This window comes from Chrysemys picta, chromosome 8, assembly GCF_011386835.1.
Source record: "Chrysemys picta bellii isolate R12L10 chromosome 8, ASM1138683v2, whole genome shotgun sequence".
Lineage (NCBI taxonomy): Eukaryota > Metazoa > Chordata > Testudines > Emydidae > Chrysemys > Chrysemys picta.
Window position 1 is genome coordinate 89,047,759 of NC_088798.1, and position 16,188 is coordinate 89,063,946.

General features: G+C 52.8%; 1 long non-coding RNA gene across 1 annotated transcript in view; it reads right to left on the reverse strand.

The window, feature by feature from the left end:
- Positions 1-5,488, reverse strand: part of LOC135973170 (uncharacterized) — a 30,284-nt gene extending 24,796 nt beyond the window's left edge. Inside the window, exon 1 of the long non-coding RNA XR_010589877.1 lies at positions 5,008-5,488. This is a non-coding gene — a long non-coding RNA (uncharacterized LOC135973170). The remainder of the gene's footprint in view (positions 1-5,007) is intronic.
- Between the last annotated feature and the right edge of the window lie 10,700 nt (positions 5,489-16,188).

Here is a 16,188-nt window from a genome sequence, read left to right on the forward strand (position 1 = left end):
TCTAATGATGAAATGGCCCCAGAGCTCAGATTTCCAGCCTCTTGCCTCATCCTTTCCTATCTGACTCCAAATCACTAGCAAAGGCGGCTTTCTCCCTCTCACGCATGCAGGTTAAAACCCTGGGCTGTTAGCTGAGGGCATGTGCCTCTAACAGGCCATAATGCACACTACTACCGGCACACACACACACACTCAAATGCACACACAACTGCATGCATGGCTACACAATCACCCTGTAACACACCTCCACACACATTTTAACCAACACATTCCCAAACATGCCCAGTCTAGCGTATACACAATTACACACTCACTCTGTAAGACACATTACACACCACACTAACATAAGCACACACAAATATGCATGTTTTAAACAACACATTTGTACACACAGTCTTACACATCAAACACAAATGCACATATCAACACTCACCCTGAATCACTCACACTAAAACACATCGCTATTAATTGTTGTTATTGGTACGCATCACACAATAGACAATACAACACAATACCCCCACCCCTTTAACCCTTGTAGTATCTGGCCCTGCTGAGCAGGACAGAAGGAAGAGGGGGAAACGGAGATGGCAGCTTTTCTCTGGGGCGGGTGGGGAGAGGGGAAGCTTCCCAGTTTCTCAGCTTTGGAGCCCAGAACCTATTTTGCAATCTGTGGTTAAAAAATACAAAGCTTAATCATCTCCAGACAACACTCCTGACAAGGAAAGAGGGAAATGCCACGCTGTCCAGGAGCGACGCAGAGCTGCAGCCTGTCTAGACACAGCCTTCCCCTAAATGCCTGCTGATAACTCCTTGGGAAAGCTTTGGCAGAGGTGCGTCATGCATGAGTGTGTGCTGGAAATGAACTCCTCGCCTAGCAGCACAAAACTACAAAGGCGTTAAAGCCTCTAACTAGGAAGTTCTAGGGCTTACGACTGGGTAAATCATTCGTGTCTCTACAGCTGGTTTTGGTGAGAGCAGAATCAGGCCCCCGAATGCTACTAATATGGTGAGTTGGAAGGGTGTGAGCCCCGGGGGAATAAATCCCTGTAATACTACACCTGGTCATATGCCTGCTGGAGACCTGGCCAGTTACCGCTGGGAGAGTAGCAAAGGGATTGAATTCCTCCCTTTAGCCAGAAGACGTTACTTTCTTTTCCAAGCAACTCTAGCTTGTGCTGCAACATGCAGAGAAGGGATCATTGGTCCTTTAAAAGAGGCGGGGTTCACGCGGGGTCCCCCACAAGAGCCATTATTGGGCAATCTGCTTTACAGGGTTCTCTGAGTGTAAACCATTGTATGTCAAGCCTGTCCACATGCCCCAAGCATGACCCTTCCTGCCAGCCTCCCGCACCCAGTGTCCACCTCTAGAAGGGGTCAGATTAAGGAGTAAGCGGATGGTTTCCCCATCTCCTCCTCCATCAGTCCAAGGACAGGGAGCTAGGACCTTCTGAGTCCAAGCCCAGCTCCAACATTAACATACTATACAAATCATGGTCACATTCTGTGCCTCAGTTTCCCCATCTGTATAATGGGGATAACGAAACTGGGATGTGTGTGTGTGTGTGTGTGTGTGTGTGTGTGACGAGCTAATGGGAAGTAGATAGAGCTGTGGTTGCAATTTTTTTTGACAGAATAGTTTTCCATAGGAAAAAAAGCAGTTTCATCGAAATTGAAACGGTTCACGGGAATGTGTCAATTTTGATTAATTTTGTCATGGGCAACAGTCTAAACAAATAATTCCAGCTTTCTCCTTTCATTTTGATAAGGTAAAAATATTTCCTTCTGACTTTATCATTTCAATTTATTTTGTTTTGCCTTTTATTTGAAATACAACATATGAATATACTATTACACTCTATAATTCCATATAATATAAAAGTAGAAATAAAATTAATTGAAATGATGACGTCAAAACGAAGCATTTTCCCTAACTGAAATGACACGATTGCATTGAATCAAAACAATTTGACATTACTGAAGCGAAACGATTCGACGGTCCCGAATTGAAATTCTGCAGAGTTTTCATTTTCTGCGAAGTTTCAAAATATCAGCTTTGTGTTCCAGTTCGGAACAATCTCCCCTCCCCCTCCCCGAAACGCTGGAATTTCCCAAGGAGCGGACAGCTGCAGTGGGAAGCACTGCGGGGGGATCTTGCCGGCCCTTCCCTCCTGTTACTGATTTGGTCACACGTGCCAAACCTTTGGCCTGAGATATTGCAATCCTCGATATCTACCAGTGTTTTTACTTTGGTGCACGGATGTGGGGGAAGGGGGAGACAGGGGGCAGGACAGCTCTGATCTGCCCCTGCGGCCTGAGCATGTTACTCATCATTCCCACTGGCCTGGAGCCGAACTGTCCATCAATCTATCCTCTAAATTGCACAGCTGGCAGCAGGGGAAAGTGACTGGGTATCTCTGGGAGGGAAGAATTCCTTGGATGCAACCAACCTTCTTAGCAAAGAATCCTGCTATGACCAGAGATCTGAGCAGCCCTGGGTTACTCCAGTGCCCGGGGTAGGTCTGGGCTTGGGAGAAGCTCTGTTCCTTGTGTGCTGGGAGGCAGGGAGAGGTGGATGGTAAGGCAGAAATTTAACAGGGGTGTGCCAGCCGTGACCTTATGGAAATGTCAGCCCTGGCGGAGCAACCTGCTGACCCTCTGCTGCTGCAGTCAGGCTGTGACCTTTCTGGAGCAGCCTCTGCAAGCAGCCGGTGCAGAAGTGCCTGCTGGATCTCTGACTAGATCAGAACAAAGCGACATTTTGGGTGCCAGGAGATGGCACCAGCCTAGCAGCCTCCTGAAATTGCCTTGTTACCCTCAGACCCCATCACCGAGCTTACCCAACAACTCCTGAAGGCAAACAGACAGGCACAGAGGCACAAAGCTGGGTGGCAAGACACAGATCTCATACCAGTCTCGATACGCAGCAGCTCCACTGAAGTCAATGGGATTACTCTGGATTTACACAGGAACTGTGCTGCTCGGGCAGCTGCGGCTGGGGGCAGGCTAAGAAGGCTGGACTCTGATCCCTCAAGGATCTAATAGTTTTCTGTCTAGCCCACAGCCCCATACAGTGATTTGCTTTCAGGCAGCTGCCTCCCCGTTGTGTTCTCTAGGAGTTCACTGCAGCCTAATTAGGGGGTGCTAAGTGGCCCAGCCACAGGGCCCCTTTTCTCCCACATGCTCTAACCAGGGCTGACCAGAGGATTCAGGGGGCCTGGGGTCTTCAGCGGCGGGGGTTCTTCCGCTCCGGGTCTTCGGGGCACTTCGGTGGCGGGTCCCAGAGCGAGTGAAGGACCCTCCGCTGAATTGCCGCCGAAGACCCGGAGCGGAAGAAGCCCTCACCGCCGAATTGCCGCCGAAGACCCGGAGCGGAAGAAGCTCCGGGTCTTCGGCAATGGGTCCGGGACCTGCCGCCGAAGACCCGCCGAAAACTCTCGTGGGGGCCCTTGTGAGGCCTGGGGCCTGGGGCAAATTGCCCCACTTGCCCCCCGCTCTGGACGGCCCTGGCTCTAACCTGCTGCACAGCAGCTAGAGAAAGCAGCAACCTTTTGCCAGGGCCACCAAGCAGGGAGCTGTGGAAACACCTGAACTTGGGAGGAAGCCCACGCTACTAGCTGGAGGAAAAGCAAGCCGAGCCAGCAGCAGCGGGTCCGGCTGGCTTTGGGGTCCCATCAGCCTGTGAGCCGGGATCCTGTCAGTCACTGATCCGCAAAGAGCCGCTGGGCAAGTGTGAGCAAGGAGAGGTGCCGGGGCCCCCTAAACATCTTCAGAACAGCCCCTCCCCCTTCCTCCAGAGCACTTGCTTTGCCCGCTGCACGTCTCAGGGGAAAATGGCAGCAACATCTCTGTAACCCAGTGAAGCTCACATGGTCTATATTGGCATCTTCCGCTTGGGGAGGGCAGGGAGCCAGCCTCGGCTGGGGTGTCAACTCACTTTTTTTTTCCGCCCTGAAATATATGTGGAGCAAAACACAGCCCAGTGTGACTCGCTGTGCCTTGGGGCAAACTATCGGCCCCGGCCCCTGAGAGCTGCCCTGCGGGGCATTGGCCAGCAGCCCTGGGGATCAGGAGCACCCCGCTCCCCACTCTCAGAGGGAGCCGCTGGGCTGGCCACTCAGCCTTGGAACTGCAGCTCAGGGCAGCAGGTTCATTCACTGCAGGGTCAAACAGTACAGGGGGCTGCCTGGAAACCCTCCCCCCTGGCCCCAGGGCTGCAGATGCTCAGAGACGCAACTCAAGCAATTTCCCCAACTCGCCAGAATCTCTCCATTGTAATCATCAGCCCCACCACCCCCCTGAGCTCTGTTATCCCAGACCCCCACCTCCTCGCAGCACTCTGCATAGCCGCGGGTGGACACGGCTGACGGCAGAGCTACGGCCCCTGGTGCAGAATAGAGGAGAGCAGGATGCAGAGCCCTACCTCCATCCACTGGGGAGAGGGGCTGTCCTGTCCCACTCAGGCAGGCAGCCCCAATACTGTGTTCCACTGAAACAGACACCACCTGAAGGCTGGACGCTACACAGCAATCCCCACCACCCCCAGCCCACATGCCGTGAGCCTTCAGGTGTGATCTGAGTGGGAAAAGACACGGGGAGAGCCCCCATTATTTGCTAGAAGGGAGACCCTGGCAGATCCATTCTTGTTTTTCCCCCCTGCCATTCCCCTTCCTCCTGTCCATCTGCTTTGCGCTCTCCTTCCTAGCAAACCTGGGAGAAACTAAGTTGTTGCATAAACGGAGACTGAAATTTCAGCACAGAATAAAGCAAGAGTAGCCAAGCCGGGTGATTGGCTACATTTACAAGGGGAAACCGGTGTCTGGTACAGACTGGTATTCCCATTAGCAGAGAATTTGAGCATGGGGACCATTACAGCTATGGATTTCCTATCGCTAGCCCTCTCTCTCCCCAGAGCTACGGAGATATGACAAAGAAATGCAGCTGTGCCAAAATGAATCCCATGCACACACACACTCAGTCCTGCTTCTCTCGGTCTCGGCGTGTACGTACCTATGTTGCGCGGTCATCCGAAGGACTCACTCACACCTGCTGTGCACTAGGCCCCAGCTGGGGATGAATGGGGGGGTCTCACCTCCACTCTTCAAAATATAACGTGCTACTGGGACTCGGTGCTGCCAGTCTGGGATTTTTAAGCAGCTGGCATGGGGGTCTTCGGCGAAAACTCCTTCCACACTGCTCAGAATCTGGAAAACCTTTTTCTTTTACCTTATATGAGCTGAAAAAGGAGGCCAGGCTGCAGACGGCCACATCTGTCAGGGGCGTTGAGGGGAGCCATTGGCTGCGGCCCGATCACGTGGGCCTGCTGCCTTGACCTGCGACAGTTCAGCGGAGTGTTGGTTTTACCCCCTAAGGAAGGAGCGTTTGACAATTTTCATATTTCTTCTAAATTTGGAGATTTCAGACAATGCTGGGAGGCTTGGCTCAGGATGCCAGAGGCCCATGTGGAAGTCATTAAGTCTGAGAGGGAGAGCGAGAGAGCGAGAGAAGGAGGGGAGGTGGGGAAAGAGGGGGAGGAGAGGGAGAGAGGCCTGTGGCCGTTGCCAGCTACATGCCTGGGAACATAAGTGAACTCACTCAGAGAAAGTTGTTTGTAATAACTGACTTCCTCTCCGGCCTCCTGCCCCATATGGGAAAGCAGAGGAGCCCTGAGAACTGTGAGCGGAAGGAATAACTCCTACCTCAGTGGCGACAGGACCCCCTGCTGCTCCAGGAGGGAGTGGAACGCACCGGGGAGCTAAGGGGAAATACTCAGTAACTCGACTTCAAATGCAGCCCCTGCCCATTCCTCATGGCTGGCTGCAGCCCTGATTGCAGGGCAGTGAGGGGAATGGAGATTCTCCCTGGCCTGGCTTAGGGTGTCTTGTGATTCCCATTACTTTGAAAAGCTCCACCTGGTCAAGCTTGAAAAGGGCATTTAGGCATGTGAGCATCTGAGCATGTGAATGACACAGCACAACCTGTTCTGGGTGCGTGCTGAGGGGGGCCCTACCAGTCTGACCGAAGCTGAGTTGTTCTTCTCTGGAGCAATAGTGGCTTTCTGCCCAGCAAGGCCCCTGTTGACCCTCCTCAGCCTGTCACCCGTCAAGGAGGTGTGGGACCTTGCATGCAATGCCAGCAGCAATGGGTTGGACACATCACTCTGCCGTTTCAATGCTGACTGCACCACCAACCACTAAGGCAAGTGTTCCTCACGAGGGCCCCAAGGTTATGGGTCAGACCCAAGAGGCCTGGCTCTGGGCTTGCAATCCTGGATGTCCAAGGTGAACTATTTTGAGGGTAACCAACACCGCAGAGCGGGGGAGACAGGACTGCTGTCTTGAGGGTGCAGGGTGGAAAGGGGGTTCCCTTTTGCTTTTGGTAGCCTTCCCTTCAATCTTATCTGCCTGGCCCCACAGATACAGTGTCTTCTTCAGGGGATCTTTGAGGAGCCAGCACTCTAGCCCCCAATTCCCCAGGCCACGTTTGCAAAGAGCACCCCAGAACCTGACCGTGCCCAAATATGGAATGCAAGCCTATGTATGGCATGCACCATTCCCAGAGAATGATTGAATTAGCAACTGCTTGGCAACTCCTGAAAAACACTCAGATTAGAGACACCCCCACTTCTCTGGTCCCTGCATATCTGTCCCTCTGGTTCTCTATTGCTAGAAACATTTGCAGGAATCCAAAGTCATTGTCCCTTGTGTGTGTGGGGGGGGGTGAGGGTGGGGGGTTCATCTACTTTTAATGTGAATCCCCCCAACCCAAATTCCTCAAAGCTATAATCCTGTCTGCAGCATCACAGTCATGTCCACAGCAGTTAACTGTGATGGAGGATCATAAGGCCAAACGAGGAATAAGCAGCTGGAGTAGAAGGAAGACTCCAGATAGTAAACTGGCCTTTCACAGAGCTTGTGCAATGCAAGGCCAGCTTCATTAGCCCATTTCGTCACATGACACTGAGACACAAGCAGTGGAAATGCTTTGGCCTGGAGCCAGGAACAGAGCCCAAGTCGCCTGACTCCCACTCTAACCACTAGACCATGCTGCCTTTCCTAAGGGTTCAAAGATCTCACTTTTATGTAAAGGCCCTTGGCAATAGACAATAATAACAAATGGGGAGCTGAGAACCAGAAGTTATCTAATGGCAGACACGGCTGCTTCTGCCCCATGTTTTTCCAGGTGGTGTCAGTAGCTATTAAAAGCAAAGGTCTGATCTTCAGGGCTCCGAGCAGCCCCAGCTCCCACTCAGGGTCAGCCCATGAGTGACCAGCAGTGTGTGGGCAGAGTTACAAATGCTGCATATGTTCTACGGTGCAGAGGAAGCTACTAACATGCCTGGGAACATCTATGCACTGCACACAGTAGGATGTGTGCAATGGTCTTGATCAGCTAGGATCCATCCAGGGTTATAGTCCAACTAGGGAGACCCTCTCTGTTCCCCCTTGCTGCCCTCTCCCGCTTTGCTATCACTACAAACTGCTGCTCCAGGGCTATTTCTAGTAAGGGAATGTGAGGCATTAGGAAAGGGTCCTGGCTGGTGTTGCATTTTCCTTGGCAGTTTGGACTTTTTCTTCATGGAATACACTCCTCTAAGCAAGGCAACAGGCTGTAAACAAATGCCTGCTGGCATGGGGAAGGAGAACATATAAAGAAAACAATGAAGGGGACTGTTTGCACCATCTCCAGTTCCCTAAGGACCCAGGAGTCCTGTGCAATGCAAGGGGCAGATGGAGAGGAGGCAGACCCTGGAAACAAGGCTGGATTTCCCTCCCATCCTACTGTGAAATACAGAGCTTCCCACTGCTAGAGTACCAGTGTTCAAACTCCATCTCAGGGTACCAAACCTGATGTGCCACCTCATTCTCTGGAATCATTACCAACTCCGGAATTGATCCTGATGCTACACCCATCTCCTGGGACATTCAAGGAATGAGGTGCCTGTCCTGACATTGATTACAGGGTGTGATTCAATCCATACACAGCATCGCAAACTGTACGGTTTCAATGCAATCGGCAGTCGCTCCCATTAGATTCCTCCTTGCTCCTCAAACCAGAACAGAACCTTCCCCCTTCTGCCTTTAAGGAGAGACCACCACCCACTGAGGCATTTCATTTGAATCCTGAAATACGAAGCCCATCTAGTGAGGCTGCTGCGGACAGGCAGAGCTAATGGACGCTCCCCTCCCTCCCGTTAGCCACTGAGGAACCACAGCTCTACCCATCCATGGGTGGCCTAAGTTTGTGCAGCAGGATAGCCATCAGATCTGCCACTGCCATAGAAGCAATTAGCTCCTACCAGCTCTTGCTCTGTCGTTCCCATTGCCCCAACCCCCATCTCCCATCACACAGAGCTGAGCCCATGTGAAATTGGGTTGGAAAGGGATTTGCAGTCCTCCTTGCTTCTGCTGGGCTGGGCCACAGGCCGTGCCCTGCCTCAAGTGCTCATTGCCTGCACTACCAGGCAGCAGGCACTGTGATGGACACGTTAAAGTGCATTGACAGCCCATTTCCAGTCAAAGTCCTACTGCATCAGACTCAAAGCAGAGAAGGTTGGCAGCAGGTAAAGCCAACTCTGCCCATCAGCCTCAAATGAGCTCACTGCTTTAGCCATCATTGTTCTAGAGCTTGGATTCTCAGCCTGGGGTCGCGACCTCCAAGGGGGATGTGAACAAGTGGCAAGGGGTTGCATTAACGTTCCTCTCCTGTCCATATTGCTAAATGACAAGGAACCGGGTAGGTTTTGGCTAGATGGGACAGGATCCCAGAAAGGAAAAAGATGGGAAACATCATCCGAGATAAATGGTCCCAAGTATGTCAGTAACACGGCTGAAAGCTGTTTGGGGCTCTTCTGAAGACACTTAAGTACGATAGATAGATAGATAGAGAGATGCCTCTAGTACTAATTCTTTATGATTTTTTATGCTCACTACCCCCATTTTCCTAGCCCTGGCTATTGGTGAACTGCTTTGATCCATTCCTTCTGCCCGTGGCTTTCTGAGTCTATCCACCACATAGAAAGCTCCTCCAGCTTGCAGGCAGTTCTCCTTCCCCTCCCTCCCCTCTGGCTCCTGTACCCACCCCCCACCCACACACAGCCCCCCAGCCATCTCTTTCACTGACGGGCTGGCTCCGACTGAAACACAAATAAACTCTGCCATTAAACAAACCCTATAATTAGAAACCAGGTTTCCTAAATGAAGTGAAAAATGTAACGTTACCCTCTGTTTGTTCACTGGATGCTCCAGTCTTGTTCCATGACCCAGAGGGGTCATGCCCCGTGGTTTCTAAGAAGCCTTAATAAGGTAATGTTTAGGAGGTTACTATCTTTACAACTCTTGTCTTATTACAACTTGGTAAGAAAAACATTTGGGGCAAAGCACGCTTCCAAGGAGAGGGTTTGTTTTTTTACTGCTTCACTGAGATGCTGTGGAAAGACCCTTCTTTGCAGAGGGTTCAGTTTCAGTATCTCCACAAAGATGATCCCTGGCTGCCCATTCTCCACTCCATAACCTCTGTCCCCCTGGCTGGCCGTGAAGGCCTGGGTGGTCCCATTTGGCTCTGGACTTCAAGGCCAGCAGTGAGCTGATTCAAAGTAGATTCTTGTACAATTTCCTCCTCCCTCATCTCCAGGACAAAGAGTCCTCTCCACTAGGAATAGGACTGACAACCCCCCTCCCCCTCCACACACACACACTTTCCACAGAGGCATCGCCATTTGAACTAGAAAATGGGTCCTGGCTGACATGGCTGATCATTAGAGTTGCCAACCCTCCCGGATTGTCCTGGAGTCTCCAGGAATTAAAGACTGATCTTTAATTAAAGATAATGACATGTGATGAAACCTCCAGGAATTCATCCAACCAAAGTTGGGAACCATATTGATTATAGATATACCCATGGAGGTCTATCTGGGGACTGGATCCATGACAATCCCTCATTTCCTCTGTATTTTATACATCCATCAATTGAGAGCATAGTGTCCCAGCTCTCAGGAGTGTGCCTTGCAACATCTGTGCTCTGGCCCTTGGCACATTATGCTGCTGTATAAATGGGATATGTCCTGGCTCCCTTCAAAGCAGCATGCTACATCCAATAGCACCCAACTACCTGGTGGAAACATCACTCTCTTCCACATGGGGTTGCGTTACAGGGGAGCTTACACCCCCAGCCCCACTATCCCAGGTAGGAAGGCTGCCTGCACGAACCAGCAACTGGGAATGACGCATATGGGCCAACATGCACAGCAAGTCCACCTACCAGACAGGGATCCCCCTGATTGGCTAAGTGGGATCTAGTAGAATGGACTGTAGTGCTCAGGGGATTGGTCAGGCATTAGGAAGGGTTTTACCTTTAGGTCACCAGCCTATCTCCCTCCCAGCCTGGGAGTGATGGGAAGTCCTTACAATCCAGTGTCCCTATGAGAAACGGGTTGGCGGGTCTTGATCCAGTCTCTAGTGGGAAACTCACACAAACGGCCATCCCAGTTAGCATTCTGGCTGCAGTCAGAACAGGAAGGCCAAGGGCTGAATGGGCCACTAAGGCCAAGCCATGTGCTCACCTCTGGAGTGTGACTGTTTCCTGGTAGAGGTGTGTTGCCAAGGAAGGATGGGGAAAGCTGGCCTTGCCGCACCTCTTCTGTGATTCAGCAGAGGACTCCAGTCTCCAGTGTTGTCAGCCCAGCACCCTGCCCCAGAACTACAGTCAGTAACAATGTAAAACAAAAGAGAAGGCCCCCTGCTCCCAGCACACGCTGGTGAGTTAGCAGACACAAGCCAGATGGAAGGCCTTTGTTCAAGGCGCCCAGGCAAGCTCCTCTAGGAGAGGATAAGCAGGCGTAGGACAAGGTGCGTGTGTGCTCTGAACTTTGCTGTACTTCAGACAAGGAGCACAGACACTGATAACAAAACTCCCTCTCCAGTAACTCCAAGTTAATGTACAAACACACTGCATTTACAGCCTTTTAATCTGCGACATGACATCAGACAGGGACTGTTCAGAGATAGCCTGGGGTTTCTCAGCCCATATATTATTAAATGCAACAGAAGGCAGAACCTGGCTTCCTTGTTCCTCAATTGCATGCGCTGTCTAGATTACATGATGATGATCTTGTGATGGCTGGAATGATTAATGTGCATGCCAGGGTCAGCACTGCTCTGAAGGGTCATGCTCAAAACATGCCTGGGGTAGGTTTTCAGCCCACTTTGCTCTCTGCAGCTCTGATCATGGGGTTTGCAAATAAATGTTCGTGTTTCTCCATGGCCCAGGGGATAGGGAGTGGGATGGGAGACCTTTCACCTTGAGGTCTCTTCAAATCCTGTCCAGACTGGTAAGTGACCAAAAGTTGTCACCGGAAGGTGGCTACTCCATAGCTGCTCTACGGGAGTGTGAGAGTCTCGGGCCATTTCCCAGACCACGGTTAACACCCTTGGTAGGGTGATCAGATGTCCTGAATTTATAGGGACAGTCCCGATTTTTGGGACTTTTTCTTATATAGGCTCCCTCTGCCCCCGTCCCGATTTTTCACATTTGCTGTCTGGTCACCCTAACCCTGGGTTACTGTCTCAGTGGAAGGCTGGGACCTGCCAGGTTGCCAGTGAGGTAACCTCTGGGGTGAGAGAGGCTTTCGGTCTCCATGGCCTCATCCATCCTAGGCCTCTTGGCTGAGAATGGTATCAAAGCTGCTAACTGTGGCAGTCACCTCCTCTCCACAGGGCCGGTGCTACCATTTAGGCAAACTAGGCGGTTGCCTAGGGTACCAAGATTTGGGGGCGCCAAAAAGCGGGGCCTCCAATTTTTTTTTTACATCTTTCCTACGCCCCCTCCCTGAGCGCGCGGTTGCCGCTCCACTTCTCCCACCTCCCAGGCTTGCAGCGCCAATCAGCTGTTTGGGGAGGAGAATTAGAGCAGGGACGGCGTGCTCAGGGAGGAGGCAGAGCAGAGGTGAGCTGGGGTGGGGAGCTGCTGCATGGTTCCCGGGGGGGGGGGAGTGGAGAGCTGCTGCGGGGGGGGGGGGCCTCAGGGGGGGGGGGGGAAGCTGCCGCGGGGGGGGGCCCTCAGGGCAGAGGGGGGGTGGGGAGCTGTGCAGGGCTGGGGGAGAGGGGTGCAAGGTAGAAGTTTCGCCTAGGGCACAAAACTTCCTTGCACCAGCCCTGCCTCTCCATTAGGACTAGGACTGAGCCGCCCACCTCTTTCCACAGAGGCATCGCCATTTGAACTAGCTTCGAACCTGTGACTCTAGCTGTGACAGCTTCTTTTTGCTATTCCCAATCCCTTAGGCCAGCAGCCCTCACCCTGCCATGGCTGTCAGGAGGTAAAACATTTACTACTGCACAGGAAAGCACTGCCCCGCTGCTTGAGCAGGTGAGCCTCACACACAGCTCTCTACAAGGAGGGAAGCTTGACCTGGGGACAACTAGCCACCAAAGAGAGTTGTAAACGCTTGGGGGGTAGGGAACTGCTTAGCCGCCCATACCCCTAATGGGCAATCAGAGTTGTAGCCTTGGTCTTTTCTGCCCTGGGAAATGATTTACTTGGGCTTCTGCCCACAAGCAAAAATCCCCACGAGAAACCCCCTCAAACCCTAAAATGATGCCTTTTATCACCAACTCTGAAGGAACTGATGGCCTGGAAGAGATTCCAGCTCCTTCTGGCCCTGTCTCCGCCAAGTGGGAGATCAGGCTGTATGGGTCAGCTGGCAGCAGGTGCCGAAATGGCAGTGTGTAAATGAACGCATATGGCACTCTTAGGACATGGCTGGCAGTCAGGAGAGAACGTGCTGTGCCTGGAGGGGAGTGAGGGGGAAATATCCCCAACACAAAATCAAACTGAGCCAATTCTAATGGCTGCTTCTTGAAGTGGCTAGTGTGCTCCTGCAGAGACTGCAGGGATGGACACCGGAAGACCAGGCATGATCAAAACTGGCCCAGGCATGGTCTAAGAGGGCAGCTGCGAAACAGTGCCATCTAATGCTTTGACGTGGTTGGGCACAGATTAACTCAGGGCCATTAGCTGTGAAGTGCTTGCCAAGGGGTTGTGTGATTTGTTTGGCAGGAGAAGGCTTAAAGAAGAGTTTAACAATCCATCTCAAAAATCCCCATGGGACAACTTAATGGTTTGAAGTGAGAGCCAGGTACTGGCTCAGAAGTAAATGTTAGGATGTCTGCAGGCCATAAACCCTCCAGCAGCTGGAGCCTTGGCTGGTGTTGCTCAGGGCGCTGCTCCATTCCTCTAGGCAGACACAGGACCAATTAGGGAATGGTTTGGAGTCTTAATTTAGAATGGCATCCTGGCTGGCTGCATGGACAGCGCCGCTGGCGGGTAGTGGAGACACGGGCAGCAGCCAGGCCTAGATGGGAGCACAATAGAAGGGGGCTGTAGGGAGAAGCGGGTGACAGTACCTGCCCACCATGTACCTGTCTGTCCAGAGCAGCAGCCAGTTGTGGGAGCTGCAAGGCAGAGTAACACTGAAGGGAAGTGTAGGAGGGCCATGGGTGCTAGTGACCAAGCGTCACTACCATTTGGTAGCTGTTCGTGGCCACCATATAATGATCTGGGGGTGGGGGTCTCACTTCTGCCTTGATGACAGGTGCCAACGTCCAATAACCCTGTCGAGCTGGTGCTAACTGGCCTCCATTTGGCAATCTCAGCAAAGACCCATGATTCCAAATGAGCCCTGGAAACGGAACTGCACGCTGCCAGTCTTTCGATAGCAGGAGGGTGGGCAACTTGCACGCCTGCTGTCCAGGCTGTGCCTCTTCTGGAGCTACAGAGACGCGTTATCAGCCGGTGCATCTGGTCTGGTGATCTCGAGATGGGGCGGTTTGATGTGCACACACTGGCCAGAGACATCAAAGACTGCAGAGCATCATCAAGCTTAGCTGCTGTGCATTCCCAGACAGGGCACGTGTGTGTGTGTGTGTGTGGCTGCATTGCGTGGCTGCTATGGACACGCACGTGTGTGTGTGTGTGGCTGCTACAGACACGCATGTGTGTGTGGTCACAGCGCACAGGTGTAAAGTACAAACGCATGCCGCACACCGCCAGAGCTGCCAAGTTGCAGTGCATATGGCTGCATGGCTGTATTGCTAGGAGTCCCTGGCTGCAGAGCTACCCTGCCAATGTGCCCTGTGCTGTTTGGCTTGTTTTAATGTAGCTGGCTGTGCTTCAGTCTCTCTGTGAAGCAGGGGGAGGGGCTGCACCTCAGCCATTAGCCTGGCCCCGCTCACTTTCTTTCCCAAGAACAGACAGGCACTTTGCCTCCTTCCCTTCTGTCTTTGGACACTTCTGTAAGGGGAAAATGGGTGTGCAGCCTGGACTGCACCTACCTTGTTCAGCCCCCCACGCTCTAGGCCTGACGTGGTGGCAGTGGCCGTGTAGCTGGGGCCTCTGCGTGGGTCTCTCGGGAAGATCAAAAGCAAGGCAGAGCACTCAGGGCCCTGCTGCCCTCCTGCATTTCCACAGCTGCAGCTGATTATTGCTGGGAATCCTGTAACCCGTTACTCCTGGAACATCAAACTTGGGCTTTGAAAGGAAACAAAAAACAGAAGTGGAAAGGCCTGCAGCCCTCCCTGCCCCCATCCAGAGAGAGCACGGCAGGGAATCGAAGCGCAAAGCCCCAAGCAGCCTGGGTGAAGCTGATTCAAAGGGGTCTAACAGAAACTCCAGGCACCTCAGATGGGCAGGTTCCCATGGACCTGGCCTTTGGGAAGGAGCTGGAACTTCCTCAGGGAAAATATGCGGATGGTGCCAGAGCTTGGATAGTCTCTTTGGGTCTCTCCTCAATTCGTGCTCTCTGCGCAAACAGCCTGAGCCGGAAGGGCTGCCAGGCCAGGGATCACCCTTAAAGCACCCAGAATCATTTGCCCTGATCATGGCTCCCTCGGGGAGGCTGGTTCTCAGATGGGCTCAGGTCAGAGGCCCTCTCTCTCTGGGCCCAAGGTCTGTCTTTGCTAGGTTCAGGAGGTCATTTCCTCAGGCCCTTTCTTCCTCCTCCAGTTAGCAAACATCCAGCTGTCATGGCCCCCTTGTGGGAAGCTCTTGTAGGTCCAGGAGCAGCAGCAGCAATCCCAGCTGCGCCTTTCTCTGTGGGTCTATCAACGCTGCGGCTGGGAGCGAGCCGCCCAGCCTGGGGAAGACAGACTTGCACCTGCGAGACTCCAGTTACCGTGCCAAAAATAGCAGTGTAGACGTCAGTGCAGTGATGGAGGCTTGAGCTAGCCACCTGAACTCAGACCCACCCGATCCCTGGGTCCCAGCTCGAGTGGCTAGTCAGAGCCTCAGTCACATCCACACTGCTATTTTTAGCCCGCTAGCTCGAGCCCTGCTAGTGCAAGTCAGTCTACATGGGCTTGGACGTTTGCTCCAAGCTGCAATGTAGACATAGACCATGTGGCCTGGGGGCTAGGCTTCTCTTCTGTAGCCATCTTGGCCACCTCCACGTTGGCTTTGAGCTTGAGGGCTCTCTAGGACTGTCCTTCCAATGAGCTCTCCAGGCTTCGCCCCTAGCCACATGAACTACAGACTGGTCTTGGGCCAGTAGGGCCCATCCCTGGGTGTATCAGTCTGACGATGCCCGGGTGCCGAGACAAAGGACACATCGGTCAGCGAGGGATCCCTACAGGTGACATGTGGGTCGCCCCAATTGCAGGCACCCAACCCTAGCAATGGGAAGGGTATGAAACCCATGATCCTAAGCCCAGGTGGACAGTCTTTCTTTGGCAGCTGCTCACAGCCGGGGGAGGGCGGGCTGTGGGAAGGAGGAAGGAAGCTGCTAGGGTGATCTAGGAACAGGAGTCCAAGCAGGTTTTTTCCACCAGGTGCTCGGCATCAAAACGCACCAAGAGGAGGAAACAAAGAGGCAGAACAAAGCGAGTGCAGTGGGAAACCTGCGCATCTGGAACTCGTAACAGGCGACGTGCTGTAAACTCTGCCCTGGTGATAAATGCACTGGAGCAGTGGCGGCAGGATGTGCTGGAAGCCCTGGCGCCATTGGCCCTGCTCTGCTGACATGCTGTTTATTGACAACGGAGATCGTTTTTCTTCCTTGGGTTCTGAAAGCCTCCTCCCCTGGGCCTGTGTGATTGCATTGCCGGGCGTGCGCTGGAATGGGTCAGGGCTGAGATCTGAGGGGGTTGGAGGAAGCTTGAAGCAGAACAGAGATGGTGCATTTCGACTCACCCCATAGGATGG